The sequence below is a fragment of the Cyanistes caeruleus genome, chromosome 1 (genome assembly GCF_971803275.1).
Source record: "Cyanistes caeruleus chromosome 1, bCyaCae1.hap1.1, whole genome shotgun sequence".
In the NCBI taxonomy this organism is placed as follows: Eukaryota; Metazoa; Chordata; class Aves; order Passeriformes; family Paridae; genus Cyanistes; species Cyanistes caeruleus.
The window spans coordinates 134085311-134100481 of record NC_141701.1 but is presented as its reverse complement, the minus strand read 5'-3'; the positions used below and the strand labels follow the sequence as shown (position 1 = coordinate 134100481).

The 15171-nt window shown below is 37.6% G+C and overlaps 1 protein-coding gene across 4 annotated transcripts in view; it reads left to right on the top strand.

Annotated features, from left to right (window-relative positions):
* The window catches only part of NEBL (nebulette), a 247478-nt gene that overhangs the window by 119755 nt on the left and 112552 nt on the right, over positions 1-15171 (top strand). The window contains exon 6 of one of the 4 annotated variants that reach the window (XM_086860312.1): positions 3261-3335. The exons of the other annotated variants lie outside the window; for them this stretch is intronic. The gene's annotated coding sequence lies outside the window, so the exon portion shown is untranslated. The remainder of the gene's footprint in view (positions 1-3260; positions 3336-15171) is intronic. 4 annotated transcript variants of the gene reach the window in all.

Here is a 15171-nt window from a genome sequence, read left to right as displayed (position 1 = left end):
ACTTATTTAGAACTCTGAAAATCCTGATTGAAGGCTAAAACAGCTATGTAAATGTGAGGAATAAATTGTCAGGTATGCTATTTCCACATTTTGCTGTGATATTGACTGTATTGCATCTGCCTCTTTGGGCTGTATTTTATGTAATGAAAAATCTCAATTTTTCACTTTAATGAAGACAACTATGGTTGTTTGGTTTGGTATGTATGGTTATTTTGTGGTAACTGCTGTCTGTTGTCTGACTAAAGGGCATGAGTCTTTCTGTAAACACTAGTGACTTCAAGACTTAATCTGTTTGGAAGGTTTCTTATATTTAAATTTATGACCCTTTTTTTTTCTGTTGTGATACTAAGCAACTAAATTATGACAAAACCCAACAACTTATTTTTCCGGTATCCTTGAATGTATTTTAGTGGTATCTAAATCACTAATTATTTTTAATGAGTACGTGTTTTTGAAGTCAGCCTTTTTTACATGTAGAAAAAAGAGAATGAAAATAAAGCCTCTTCATGGAAGCTCAACTTGGGAGCTAATTAAAATGAGGCTTTTAAAATGGGAAAAAAATTAATTAGCCAAAAAGTTGAGAAGTAGGAGTTAGCACCTCCAGAGATCTTTGGGTAGTTAAATGCTTGCAAGGGAAATATAATTTCTAATTTCCTTGTTTTATTTCATTGTCCATTACCTGTTTATCATTTTACCCTTTAGTTCCATCTTACCTGCTACTTTTGTGCTGGGCATTAGTTGTTAGGGCACCATCTTAGGCATTAAACCTCCTGCTGAAGAACAGGATACTCTGCTTCTTCTAACATCATCTTTGATCTTGATCCCTGGAGATTTGAAAGTCTCACCCCTGTGATGCTCCCAGGCTTCATTGACCCCGAGAACAGGAGTATCTGGTCCTCTGTGGCACTCAGGTTTTGGTTTTTTTTTTTTTGCATGTTAATGCATATGTCTGTGATTTTGTGATTTCCTTAGTCTGTCAGTAGATATATCAGTTGTGATAAAACCAACACTGTAATGAGTATAATTAACAATTGAACTTTCTAACTATCCTAACATGAGAAAAGAAGGAGCAGAAGTTTACATGAGCCATTTCTGTTTGTCTATAAAGATCTGAGAGGATAAGGAGTAAGTTAGAGTGAAGCAGTGAATTTGAGTGTCACACGGTTGCTTTCTAATCCTTTCTGCTCTTGTAATTATTCAAATAATGATTTAGTTACAGAGATATTTGTGTACTTTTTTTGAAGGCTCTTTGTCTCACACCAACACAATCTTGCTGTTAGAAACGACATTATTTTAATGGAAAACTGAAGGATGTTCTCCCCACCCCCCACCAGATCTGCCTTGAGTTTCTTTCTCTCCTGTCTTTTCTCAGTAGGTAAATAGTGACCTGGTTCAGTCCCTGCAAAGGACAGGGCGTAAAGGGGGAGATGCTGAGTATGTCACTAAGTAAGCTAGCCACAAGCAGAAAATGGAGGGGGTCTGAACGTCAGTCCCTAGTGGACTTGGGGAAAATCTAGTCTGAAGGAAGTACCATTTCAGAGGATTTTTGAACTTCAGGTCTTTTCTGAACTTCTCTTATGCCCCTGCTTTCTCTTGCATTCTTTACTGGGGAGCAGTGGTGTAAAGTGAACCCATATCCAGTTTGGCCAGTCTAGCCCTTTTCTAGCCTTAAGAGGAGAAATACACTCCAGAGTGTGTGACTTCTGTTGCCAGAGTTAACTGATTTTATAGGGATTGACATGACAGGAGCGCTGTTCCCAGTTTCCACAGCAGTGAGTGGGTAAGTAGCTGAGGAGGATAGTGTGGTTGATGTGGGTTTTGGCACAGCAGAGGTGGTCTTTGAGGGAAGACTGGAGGATTGTCTTGTGAGGAACCTGTAGCAAGACCCAGAGTCTTTACAGGGATAAAGTCTGGGTGTCTCCAGGTTGTGCCTCAGTGTACCAATACTGAGCAGGGCTCCTACTCCCTCCTCTTATCATTTAGTGGGACAAAGGTACTTTGTCACCTTTGATCTTAAGTGACATTGGCTACCATTTTGTTGCAGAGCTGCAGCTGCTCTGTAGTGCTGTTCCCTCAGAAACCACTGATGGAAAATGAAGAATTCAAAAGATCTGTGGCGGTGCCTCAATCGCATCTCTCACGGTTTCTTGCCTTCTCAGCAGAGATAGAACAGGGAACAGAGCTCTGCTGTGGGCTGGGCTGCCCTTAGCTGCAGTGTTGTGATAACAAGAGGAAGAGCCAGAGGTTTTATTTGGCTGTGCTAGGGCCAGGGCGAGGGTAGCAGGCGTGGAATGAGGTCACTTGTTTGGTGTTGCCTTTTGTTTAGCATTCCTTTCTGCACATTGCGTGTTTCTGGCTCAGATAATAGCTGTCATGCTGTCTTGAATTGAGTTAGCAGTCAGGGTCCTTTGCAATAGAAATGAGGTGGATGAAAGGCTCAGAAAAGCTCGGTGATGATGGAAAATTAAGCAGAATTATCAGTGAAGGTGATGGCAAAAGTTACAGAAAGCTGACTTTACTGTGGGATTGGAGATTAGATGATCATCTTATATTGAAAATTAGTGGAAAAAATACTCAGAAGACACAAATGAGGGTTTAGCTTTTGGTATGGAAAAAACCCCATTACGTGGAATAGGTCTTATAAAGTTACAGGTAGGATACAATTGCAGAAGTGAATGTGATTATGTACAGTTTCTTATAAGGCAGAACAATGAGTAGGAAATGTCGCAGTCAGGCATCATAATTAAAAGAAAAGCAAATATATGGCATATAATAAAAATGTGAAACTCATTAATAAAGGAGCCAGGAAAGACTAGAAATACAAAATACATTAAAAGAAAGATTAGACAAGCTTATGAAAGTTAAATTAATCAGGAAAAAATCAAGACTGTTGTTATCCAGATTCAGTGACAGGGTTGGTAGGGCTCTGGTATGCTGCTAGCAGGAAACTGAAATGATCTTAGTAAGGGGAGGCTGTTCCACAGGTACCCACCCACCTTGGGCAGTGACAGAGCAGTGACAGAATTGTGATGGTGTCATCAATGAAACCAATGTGTCCATCAGTGAGCTTGGGACCTTGTGCTATTTCCAGTCACAGCTGTGGCTCTGTCCTACCAAGCTGTGACCAATCCACTGTGTCCTTGGTTAACCATAACTGGCTTGAATGTACAGAGTTAAAAAGGATTAATAATTATGCACCTGACCCTACACCCCCTCTGATATTGGTGGGCATCATTCATGACATCTGATTGTCTCCACAGGCTTTCTCTTACAAGCCAGAGGACATTTCTGAGCCTTGAATGGTGAATTTTTGAAGAGGTGGCTGAGATGCAAAGGTAACTAAGATATGATTTGTATTCCTTACATACATGCAAGTGTTTTTGCATGGCATGGCAGTTGACAGACAAGGTATTAGTCATGAGTAAGATGGCCTTAACACCACTAGCATTTTACTGGTTTTCAAGTGAATCTCTTTATCCTGTGACCACACTTACCTTGGCAACGCAGGGCCCTCTTGAAGCATACAAAGTGGATTCATAAACTGAATGGTGTGCTCCAACCACCAAAGTGTATCTAGTCCATTGGACCAGAGTAGAGCTAGGCCACAGCTTGCCCCTCCTGTAAAATACGGATTTTACACCCTTAGAACCGTTTCATCCTAGTTAATTTCATTCTGCTTCTGTTACACTGCAGAACTTTCTAATGGAAACATTGCTTATGTTATCAGGCTTAGAAATGAGACATCACTTCAAAGTTGTGTTCCCTTGAGACCTGAGTATGATGCAAACTGCAACTCCAAGCTTTGAAATTCAGAAGGAGGAAGGCTGGAAATAGTGGGCGCTGAAAATCAGATTGTTGCATGACCTCTGTTTGCCCTGTCAAGGGGTCATTGAGACTTGTCTGGTGCATGCACTAAACTTGTAATTTATGTTTGTGGAGGATGTCAAGAGGAAGATTCATGCCTGGATGTGCAGGTGCTCCATTAGGACTTAGAAAGACATGGATTGATTAGGTGGTTATTGCCATCTGCAAAATTAGCCTGGTCAGAGACCCCTGACAGGGAAGCTTGGTGCATAACCAGTGAGCCAGGCTGCAATTGATAAAGCCTCAAAATGTTGGCAGTAGATAACTGAGATATCTGTGAGAGCTATCACATCTGGTATGACGGCTCTGAAGTTTTGGGGATACCATACTGCATCTGTCTGATGTTGGAACTGAATTTTGCCATGATTCTTTGTGTCTGGATCTGCAGAAGATAAGCACACAGTCCTCTGTGTGTGTGAGATACAAGAAGGAGAGGGGGGTAGCCAGAAACTTAGCTGGTTTCTGTTGCTTTTGAGACAGTGTATAAATATATGCCAGATGTACAAATGAGACTTGGGAATTGAGTATATCCCACAGGTATAAGAGTTAGAGACTTATTATGAGACTTAGGAGTTATCTGGTAGGCCTGTGTCTGTAGGAAAAGATATTCCTGTGGTTCAGAACAGCATGAGGAACTTGGGGAATCCTAGGAAATCTGCTCCGTGTGAGCAATTTGTTTGTGTTTTGCAACATGACCTTTTCTGACATAACTCTAAATAAAATGTGAGGGTTGAGAGCTGAGGCCCACAGTCCTTCTCTGTTAAACTAATAAAGCTGGCTGTTAGAAGGTATCCTGCAGATCTGGCTCTCCTTTGCCTGTGTATCCTGCTCAGTGTTTGGTTTCTATTCTCAGGTATGTACTGCACAGAAACAGGGCCATTTTCTCAGGCTGTTTCTTACTGTTGTTTTTCAAGAAGTGGCTGGACAGAGGAGAGGGGTTTCAGGAGGTGTTCACAATTGAATGAGCACTTTGACTCACTGCACTGAAGAACATTGCATTGTAAGGGCCACTGAGGCAGGTCCTTAGCTGTCATCAGTATTTGCTCACGGAAATCTTGTCATGCATGTTTTGAGCTTGATCTTGAAAGCCTTCAGATTTTTTGCCTTAAGTGTCTATCCAGGTGTTACCTGAGGTGTTTCTTGTTTGTCAGAGAAGTTCTCTTAGACATGATTGAATATATGGATCAACCATCACTGATTTCTATGAGGACAAGGTAATACATCTTACTACAACTGGATTTGGGGAGTCTGCTCTTTATCCCTGATCTTTCTGGTGGCGTTCTTTGTTGCCTGTGTCAAGCTACTTCAGTTCCGTTTCCTTTCCTATAAAATGGGATTAATTGTGCTGAGGGCCTTTGGAAAACTCTTTGAAATTACAAAGAAAATGGTAGAAGAGCTGAATGGTATGGCTGCTGGTGGTTGTTACTTGTGTGTGTCCATTTTCTAAGTGATAACTTTGGAACACAAGAAACAGTACAGGAGGGAGTGTCTTGAGTCATAAGCTCTAGTCTTCTCTTTGGGATAGGCATATCATACAAAATTCTCAAAACCCATGTCAAACTCTGTATTAATCTAATTACAGCTTTAGCTTACTCTTCTTGAAGACAATTCCTTGATTTCACCTGCTGCAGGTAAAAAGCCTCATCTGATTTTCACAAAATAGTTCTTTATGGCAGGACGACCATTGTCTTTTTGTTTGCATGGCACTTCTGCCTCTGTTATGTGTTGAGAGAGGTGTCATTCTCAGACTTCTGTTATGTGAAGCTGAACAAGTATGTACTTTTCATGTGCCTTTGCAAAATTCTCACTATTCCACAAAGTCTTGACTCTGCCAGTTCTGATGGGAGCTCATTTTGTTTTTAGTACAGAGGCTGAGAATGTTTATCATGCTATTGTAAGTGAGATTTAAAAAATACCTTTCCTGATTAATTTCAAAATTGTATTTGATTTTCTTCATGGCTCTTTTGGAGGCTTGCAATTACTGTGTGATGAATTTGGATAGGCACATACATCTCTTTCGAACTGTCAAACCTATAACTTGCAGCAGAAATTCTCTGAAGAGTATATTTTTGCATTAAGTAATACTAAATTCCCTCTTATTGCTCCAGACCTCAAACCTGATTAGTTTTACATTGAGAATCTTTTTTACAGCCATACCTCATTAATAAAATTACTTCATAAAATTAATCATGGTCAGACCCTTAAGGTATTTCTTGGTATCTTTTACCATCATTCTGCTGTCAGCACAAATTGTTAAATTATTTGTGCAATGAGCTGATCTACCTTTCTGAATTTGCAATTCTTGGATCAGTCAATGTATTTTCTAACTTAATACATAAACCTTATTTTTTTTTACTACTTCTCTGTGGCTGCCATGCCCAATTGGGTAGATTATTAATAGTCCATATAATGATATTTATGATTTCAGAGTGCTTAATTATTCTCATGTTTTTTCAGTTTGGGAGCATAGAAACCTGCGTAATAATGACATGTTGGAAATTTTTGTGAATATAGAAAATACCTATGGAAAACCTTTATCACAAGGATTTGCAGTATGTTGATAAAATATTACTAAAAAATGTTTTTGAGAAAAAAGGATCATATGGTGACATATATGGTGATACTCTTGAGATAATCCTTGCCTGCTGGTTTCATACCACTTTTTGTAAAGTTCAGGTAATTGTATTACCTTTCTTGATGGGAATATATGAAACTGTAAAATTTAAAGACCTCATTAAAAGTCATCTTCTTATTCACTATAGATGTGGACACAGTTCCTGGGTCTGACCTGTTGCAATAAGAGAAACCTGGACACTTTTTATTTCAAAGATGCTGCAATTTTGCAAATGCTTTTCCTACAGTGTGGAGCCTTTCAAAGTTATTCATTACAGAAGTGAGTACAACCCTGTTTCTGTGCTCAGAGTGTGTGATAAACTGTTGTGTGGGGCACTTGTTTCACATGTAGGTTGCTGTCTCTCTGTGTTGCCTGTGTATCTCTGTCGTTGGAAAAGTCTCACTTTGCATACTTATTTTTTGTAAGTTGAAAGAAGAGAGAGGGAAATAGAATAATTAATACAGAATTTTACAGAGCCAAAGCAGAATTCAGATCTGAGTCCCTATTTGAAAATCTTCAACATGGGTAATGCATCTGTGTATGTGACATGTTATACCAATTTTATACAGAATTTTGGAAAGTTCATCATTTTAGAGGAAGGTGATGTGCTGATCACCTTCAGTCTTACTGGATACACAGTTAAATTGGTGTACATTCAGAAAGAGAATGGATAGGTGGCAGACACTTGGATTTGAAATATCAAGTGTAACTTCAAATGCTGCATTTAGTTCATAAAACCAAGGAGAGTCCAGGTTTAATGTGTGAAGGACCGTAGCTCAAGGTCTCATGTATCTTTACTGCTGAGATCAAGTATTTGGCTGTTTTACAGACGAGTCTTCTCCCTCCTTCCCTTTGTCCTTCTCCAACTCCACCAAGAAAATGGAAGCTCTCATTCTGCTGATGCCCAGCAAAAGGAAATAAATCTAGACAGCTGCAACTAGTTTGACCTCACAGCAAAGTTCCTTTTTGCCAACTCAGCTGTGTCCAGATCATTAATGGGTTGTAGAGTGATTTCTTCTCTGGTGGCAAGAGGTGTAACTTCCAGGAGAGATCTGAGTTAGTCATCTTTCACCAGTTTTGCCAGTGAGGTGTTCTGATATATCTCTTACTGTCCTGCCTTCCTTTCTAACCTGGGACTGTCCTCTGCCAGCTCTGTGGTTGGTGGAATTCTGCTGAGACTCCCTGGTAACATCTCACAGGGGTGGAGTGTATTTCTTGGGATGAGATTAATCTCATATTAGCTTGTTATTTTGATACAAAAGTGCCAGGAAATGTAGAGGCACAAGTGCATTCTGATATTGTTGTACTAGAACAATGAGTCTGTGTACTTGTTCCAAAGACATTTAGTTAATCAGGGTGCAGGAGGCCAAACCTCTTGGTATATCTGTGTGGCCAGCTCCAAATGCCTTTGGATGCAGTGGATTGTTAAATAAAGGGAAATCCTTTAACTTGTGTGTGAGCCTGAATGTGAGGGGGTGTCCTGCTACTCTTTTTGGTTTTATTTTGTCTCATGTACTTCACTGCTACACTGGCTCCACATTGCTTCCTTTTCTGTGTTCATTTTACATACCATTTTTTAGGGCCATGTTAGGATTCTGCTTCAGCAGGCTAGGAGCAGTCTAAGCCTGTGTGCATGTTCTTGACACTCTGGGTATCAACTGTGACAATTTCACTAAAAACTATAGAATATTTTTAATGTTTTTAGATTTTTCAGGAGTGTTTTTTAACTGATACATAAGGACTGTTGCATGTATATGCTATTAGAGCAGTATCAAACCAGATGATAGAAAGCATGGCTTATTTATTCAAATGCAGTCATCAACCCTCACTTGTCTAGCAGCAGACATGTTTTTAATTGCTAAGCAAAGTTTGTTTATGTTAGAATTATTGCTCCAAATGACCTTGGCAATTTGCAGTCCCCTGTAGCTAATAGCTTTCAGAATGAAAACAGTGGAGCCTGAACTCTGGAGGTGAATAAAGTAATGCTTTGCTGAGTATTAAGAGGAATTTTCAAGTATGCTTTTTGTATTGTTTGATAACAACGCTATTTACTAAAATACTAAAGTACTAAAAGCTATTTAATCTTTCTTATCAACATTTAACCCTGATAGACCTTGTCCCCAGAGACACTCAGCATTTTTTTAATTCTAATTTGTTTAGTCTTCTCCCTTCTTAAGTGAGTAGCTAATTGTAAAAAAAATTGTGCCCTTTTCCCTTTTGTTTAATATTTCTTTTAAAAGAAACGTGCTTCCACATGGCTAGCAATAATCTGTATTTTTGCCTTACTTCCTTTTCCTTTTTTATTGTGTGTTTCCTTGGTTACATTTGGTTTTATATGTAGAAGTGGAAAGAGTCATTGCTAATTGAAATGGTGGTCTATAAAGACTCCTTTGTCTTTCAAACTAAATTTCTTTTTGGTATCCTGAGTCTTTTCTTGTTTTGCTAACATCTCTGCTTTGTCTGTGCTTTCTTTCCTACACAGACACTTTCCACACTTCCCCCTCATACATCTTAAGCTTTGGCATGTTGGTTAGAAATACTCCTAAATTAGCACAAAGGAAATCAAGTAATTTTAAACATGTTAAAAAATATTTTTTAATTTTTATTATTATTTAGTTTTTGTTATTATTTTTGTTACTATTTAGTTTTTTATCCTTTCCTGGCTCAGTCCAGTATGTCTTAATTGAGTATATTTTGCTGTAATTCTGTTATGGATATTATAATAGTGATGATGAGAATCCCCAGCTCCACTGCTTTGTGGGAACCTGCTTGACAGAGCATTAAAAAGCAGTCTTAATAAAAAGAAATGAATTCTGTTGATTAAAGTGCTAAAAGTCAATGTGGTGACAAGCTGTGCTGTCTTGAAAAAACAATTTAAAACCCCTAATTCATAATACAATCTTCTCAAGGCTTTCTAAGGCTGAAATCTGCAAACAGGGGGTTACATACATGGAGAGCAAAAGAGCATAGAAAAATTTCACTTTGCAGAACTGAGAGGAGATGTCTACAAGTAAACTTTACTTTGAAAATGTGTTTTAAAAATAGAAACATTGATACTGAGTAGTGAAACAAATCTGAAAAAAAATGTAAAAAAAATGTAAAAAAAGCAGTGCTGATGTCCATTTTAGTCTATTTTAGATCCTCCCATCAACATCTGCACACAGAAATACCATTATTAAGCTGTTCAGGTCATTCAACTGGATGTAAGGCTGTGCAGAAAGAATGCATGAACAAAGTATCATTCATCAGTATTCTACAGGAACTATCTGCCAGCTTCCTTCTGGCACTTTTACTCTGTTTCCTTCTTAAAGGAAATGAGATCATTCAAGGTAGGCTTGTCCTTGATGAAGGAGGTGTAAAGTATCTTATATTTTCCAAAAGTGTTATGTTTTAAGAGCTTGCCAGAATGACTTTTTGCTTCTAAATTTTTTATGACCAATTCTAAAAAAATTGAATACTAAGAAAGAATCTTAAAAGTGAAATAAATGTTAATTAAGAAACTTTTTGGATAATTGAAAGCTATATAATTGTTTGGAAGCAGATTTGAGTTGCCAGCTTCAGCCTCTCTGAGGACAAGTTAACAATTTAACACATGTCAAGTTATTAAACCTGTCCCTTAGTCAATATGGGAGAATTGATATCAATTTTTACTCTCATAGAGGAGAAGAATTAACTGGCAGTTTAAAAATTGGCAGCTATTATGGCTGTGATCTAGTTGAAGTAGGTATGTGTGAGCAGACTGTAACTCCAAGCAGTACCATGTCTACTTGGACTTTTAAAAGGCCCTATTTGCAAACCTTAAAGCACTTAAATGTGGCACAAGTGTAACCAAATGGCCATGAAATGCAACATGACACTAAACAGAATCAGACTTGGTTAAGAAGTGGTAGTCATGAAGGACCTGATAAAGGGGATAAGCAAAGAATGACACAATTTTGTGGTTATTCAAGGTAGGGCAAGAATAGAATGTGAGTAATAAAAGAATAATAAATTATAAGATAAGTGAAAAATTAAATGGAAAATATGATAATAAGCTCAGATAAACGTGTATGTATAGCTTTTATCTATAAAATAATGGCCTCTGCACTGACCATTACCTCTCATAAGCTACTTCTCTGAAGACACAATCTCAGTGCTTTGTAACAGTCAAAAAACCAATTTGAATATTAGCAATAAATACGAATACAATGGAGAATGAAAGGCAAGAAACCTTGATTATACATCTGTGGGAGTCCCTTTTTCACACAGACTTTAAATAACGCTTTTGGTTCTGGTATGTTAAAAAAAAAGTTCTGAAAATCACCAAGGATAAATTCAATTGGAGGAATGAATGGGTTCTGGCATAGGAGTCCTCAGCCTAGACAAAAGGGGTTTAAGAATTCAGAAATCTGTTGTAGAAAGCTCTACACAATTATCATAGAGAGTGTAGTCAGGGAGTGAGTGCCATCTCTGTCTTTTCATGCAAGAACTAGGAAGTAACAAATGAAGCTCATCAAAAGGCAAACAAACCAATCAGAAAGAGGAGCTTCCTTGTGGAAACTATTAAATGACATATTTATGTCATATTTATTACATGACTCAGTCTTATATGAGTGTGAAAAATCTAGATTAGTTCTAAGGCAAGCACTGAGAAAAAATTCTGCTGTGGAATGAGAAAAGCCCACACCAGGTTCAGAAAATAGACTGAAACAACTGCAACCAGACTGAAAACAACTGGAGTCAAGGAATATGTATGTAGGGGAACCTGTCCATACTGCATCCAGCTAGTGATTGTGGCCATTCTTGGATAAAGAACACTAGGCCAGATGGACCTTTGGTCTAAGCCAGTACTAGAGACTCTTAAATTCTGTCTTTATATAGAAGCAGTGATAAAAGATTTATATAAAATATTTTAATAAAAATATAAAATTAAAACCATTAATATAATAGATGGAAAGAAATTGATGCTGTATATAAGTTACTAGCTAAATACAAAGGATACAAAAAGGTGAAAGAGTCCATTATAAATGGCAAACAGTTAAAAATAATTAAGGCTTTAAAATAAAGGATTATTTTAAAATGCAGTTTTTAGCTATAACCAAGATAACTTCTGCCAATATTCTTATTTCAAGTCAATGGAATGCGGTTTCTAATCCAGCCCTTTCCAGTTTTTCAAAGTGTTTTTACATGTTGAATTTGTATTTGAAATAAGTAAGCTCTTATTTCACATTTGGGATTTAGGCTTTCTAAAGTTACAACAACATATAAAAAGTTACAGTATTTTTGGAATGGAGCAGAAAGAAGTATCCATCCCACTTCCTTGAGATATCTGAGACTGGAGCACAATACTGTTTAAAGAGGGTTTGTGGTTAGTGAGGCATATGGCAGATTTCAAGGTGTAGCTGTTATCAAAGGGGAGTCTCAGATGGCGATGCTTTTAGTGGTTTTCCCACTGGCTTGTCCTTGGTTAAAGACTTGAACTAATTTTATATGTACTCTAGTGGACAAGATGTTTACTGGGAAATTAATTATAAATACAAAGTTAAGTAATTTAAGAGGTAAAAGGAAACTTGGTGATCTTTCAACAAATACCATTATGGCGTGATTTCAGATTCTGGGTTAAATAGAAAAGCCTGAAAATACTTATTTTTAATAGTCAGATATAAAATAATCAGTTTGTGAACCTGAAAGTCAAATGATACTTATCACAGGGTGAGAGCTAGATTTGAAAGCCAGAAAAATGTAGGAGTCATTTTAGTTTTCATCACTGTAGACTGGGGCAGATAAGGTGATGTCCTTGGAGGTTCAGTGAGGACACCGCTGGGTAGAAGGAGCATGATGCTCAGCAGAGGTTGTACAGAATCAGGGCTGATACCAGAGTGTGGTGTCCCCATGACAAGGTGGATTTGAAACAGCTGAGTTGAGTTCAAGGGAGGACAACAGAAATTATCCCGGGGATTGTAAAATAACGTTAAGATGTTGGAGTGACAGCTATTAGTTCATCTGTGAGAAAGAAATGGTTTTAGTATTTTTATTTTTAGCATTTGTATTTAGTATTATGTTATATTACATTATATTCATTTTATTACTAGCATTAGTATTATATTTAGTATTATTATTTATTAGCATAAAGATAGTTGTACAAGGAAAAGATACCAATAAACCTGGGACTTGACAGCAGTCCTGACAAAGATATGTCAAGGTCTCCTGGCTGTGGATTTAAATAAACTGTATCTTCTTAATGGTAGTTGAATGCAGTTAATATTTTTATTTAGAGGAGACATGGCCTGGATCAATGCTGTTGGCTACTGTAGAGAACACTTTTAAAATGCAATCCTGTTGTGTCCTGCTCCTTTCAGCATCAGGCTAATTGGGTGTGGGACCTAGAGATGCTCTCTCACTCTGGTATTCAAAAGGACTTGAGACCTTTTCACCTTTTTTTGCAATGTGGCTGTATCTTATTCTGTGCCAAACTTCTTGCCATCCTGGGACTGAATGTTTTCATGTACTTGAATTCAGTGAAGGGCTTTGGAGTACAAAATGCCATCTTGTGCTATACAGAGAGATACAAGGAAGCTGCAAACAAAGTGAACATCTGAAAAAGAGAGGCTTACAACTGCTGAAGGCAAGAATTGCATCATCATGGTATTCAATCTCATTTCTACAGTGATTTTTTGGGTTTTCTTGACATCTTTCAAAGCTTTTATGTATGTCTTTGTGTGTGCTCATGGTGGCTTAAGGCATGTGGCTTTTGGTGGCTTTTTGGCATGTAGGAAGTCAAACTTTCAGACAGACATAAGGAAGGCCTCTTTCCTTATTATCACTCTTTTTAACTCCAGTTGGTGACTCACTACCATGTACCCACTCACTCACTGCAGCCCTCACCAGTGGGATAGGAGGGAAAATCAGAATCTAGAAAAAAATTAAAATTTATGGTTTGAGATAAGAACAGTTTAGTACTTAAAAGAGAGTAAATAATAACAATACACCCAACAAAGATAATAGTAGCAGCAGCAACAACAAAGCAACAGCAACAACACAACAACAGCGATAATAATAAAAAGTAAATTAACAAAAAGAAAGAAATAAAGCCTAAGAAAAATGAGAGATGCTCAATATAATTGCTTTCCACCTGCTGACTGATACCCAGCTGACCGGCAATCACTCCCTTCCAGCCAATTTCTCTCAGTTTATACACTGAACGTGATGTTCTGTGGTGCAGAATACCCCTTTGGCCAGTTTGGGTCAGCTGTCCCAGCTGCACTCCCTCCCAGGTTTTTGTGCTCCTTCTTGCTGCCAGGGCATGAGATACTGAAAAATCCTTGACTTAGGGTAGCACTGTTTAGCAAGAACCAAAACATCAGTGTGTTAACAACATTATTGTCACACTGAACCCAAAACACAGCACTATAGCAGCTACTGAGAAGAAAACCAACTCTATCCCACCTGAAACCAGGACATGATCCTAATGTAAATAGGAAGTATTGTAACTGTTTTCTTAGAGCATCCAACATCCCTAGAGCATCTTGGCTGACTTACTCTTGCCTTTGCTATGCTTTGCTTCATTGTTCTGTGATCTCTACTGACTGCAAGACCAGAGAGAACTGGAGAAATATGTGCTATTTATAAGGTCTTCCTACATCCACTGCTGTTGGGTCTTTCAGCACATAAAGAATTGTCAGTGTAGAAGTGAAGTGACATACGAAGGACTTGCACAGGAGAACAATGTCTGTGTTGTCCAGGTACTTTTTCTTTGGACATTTTCAAATAGCCCAGTAGAAATGGGGCAACTGCAGAATCCGATAAAAAGGTTATACTGTCATTGGTGAATCCATATTTTTGCCCTTAGATCATTTTGACTTTTGACTTTGTGATTGACTTGTAACATGTTCACAGACATTTGAAGTGTTCTGACCACTGAGCAGCTGAGCTGGAATTTGATGGCTTTGTATTACAAATTAGAAAATTCTTGTTTTTTGTTAAGCAACATTCATGAAATGAATGCATTTGATTATAATACACAGAATTTATATTCTGCTGTAAGGAGTGGTAAACATTGCAGGACTACTTTGAGAATATATAAATACCTGAAATTAATTATTGTTTCTTTAGGTCCTGGATAATCTTCTTTTGACCTGAGATCGTTCCCTTATTACTGGCATGACTTCATAGATAAATGAATATTGCCTTCCTGCTAATCTTCTCTAAAATAAATAATAAAAAACCTAAAGAAATTATAAATAAACAGACGTAAATAATCTTGAAATTTCTATATATTCTTATTTAGTTGTTTTATTATTTTATCTTCCTTACATAAGCAAAGCAGGAAGATTACTGTGAAATAAGACCTTTTCCCATTCACTGTTTCCTCTGCTTTCTAATACACTCCTAGTATTTTAGCATTCAAATCAGAAGAGCTATCAATTTCCCTCAGCAAAAAAATAGGAAACCTAACAATATGATGCTTGAATGTGAGTCTGGATGTAACTATTCAGTAGAGATAATAGTAAAATGATACACAGGGTGGGTATCAGCTGCTTATGCAGAGACCGGAAGAGTTCCACAGTCCTTACAGTATGAACCTATAGATGTCATTGCTTGTCTATTAATATTAGTATTAATATTAGTATCAGTATTAATATTCCTCTGTAGAAGCAGAAATTCTGATGGATACATTTGAAAAGCTCAACAAAGCAGACAAGGTTTGGGGAAAT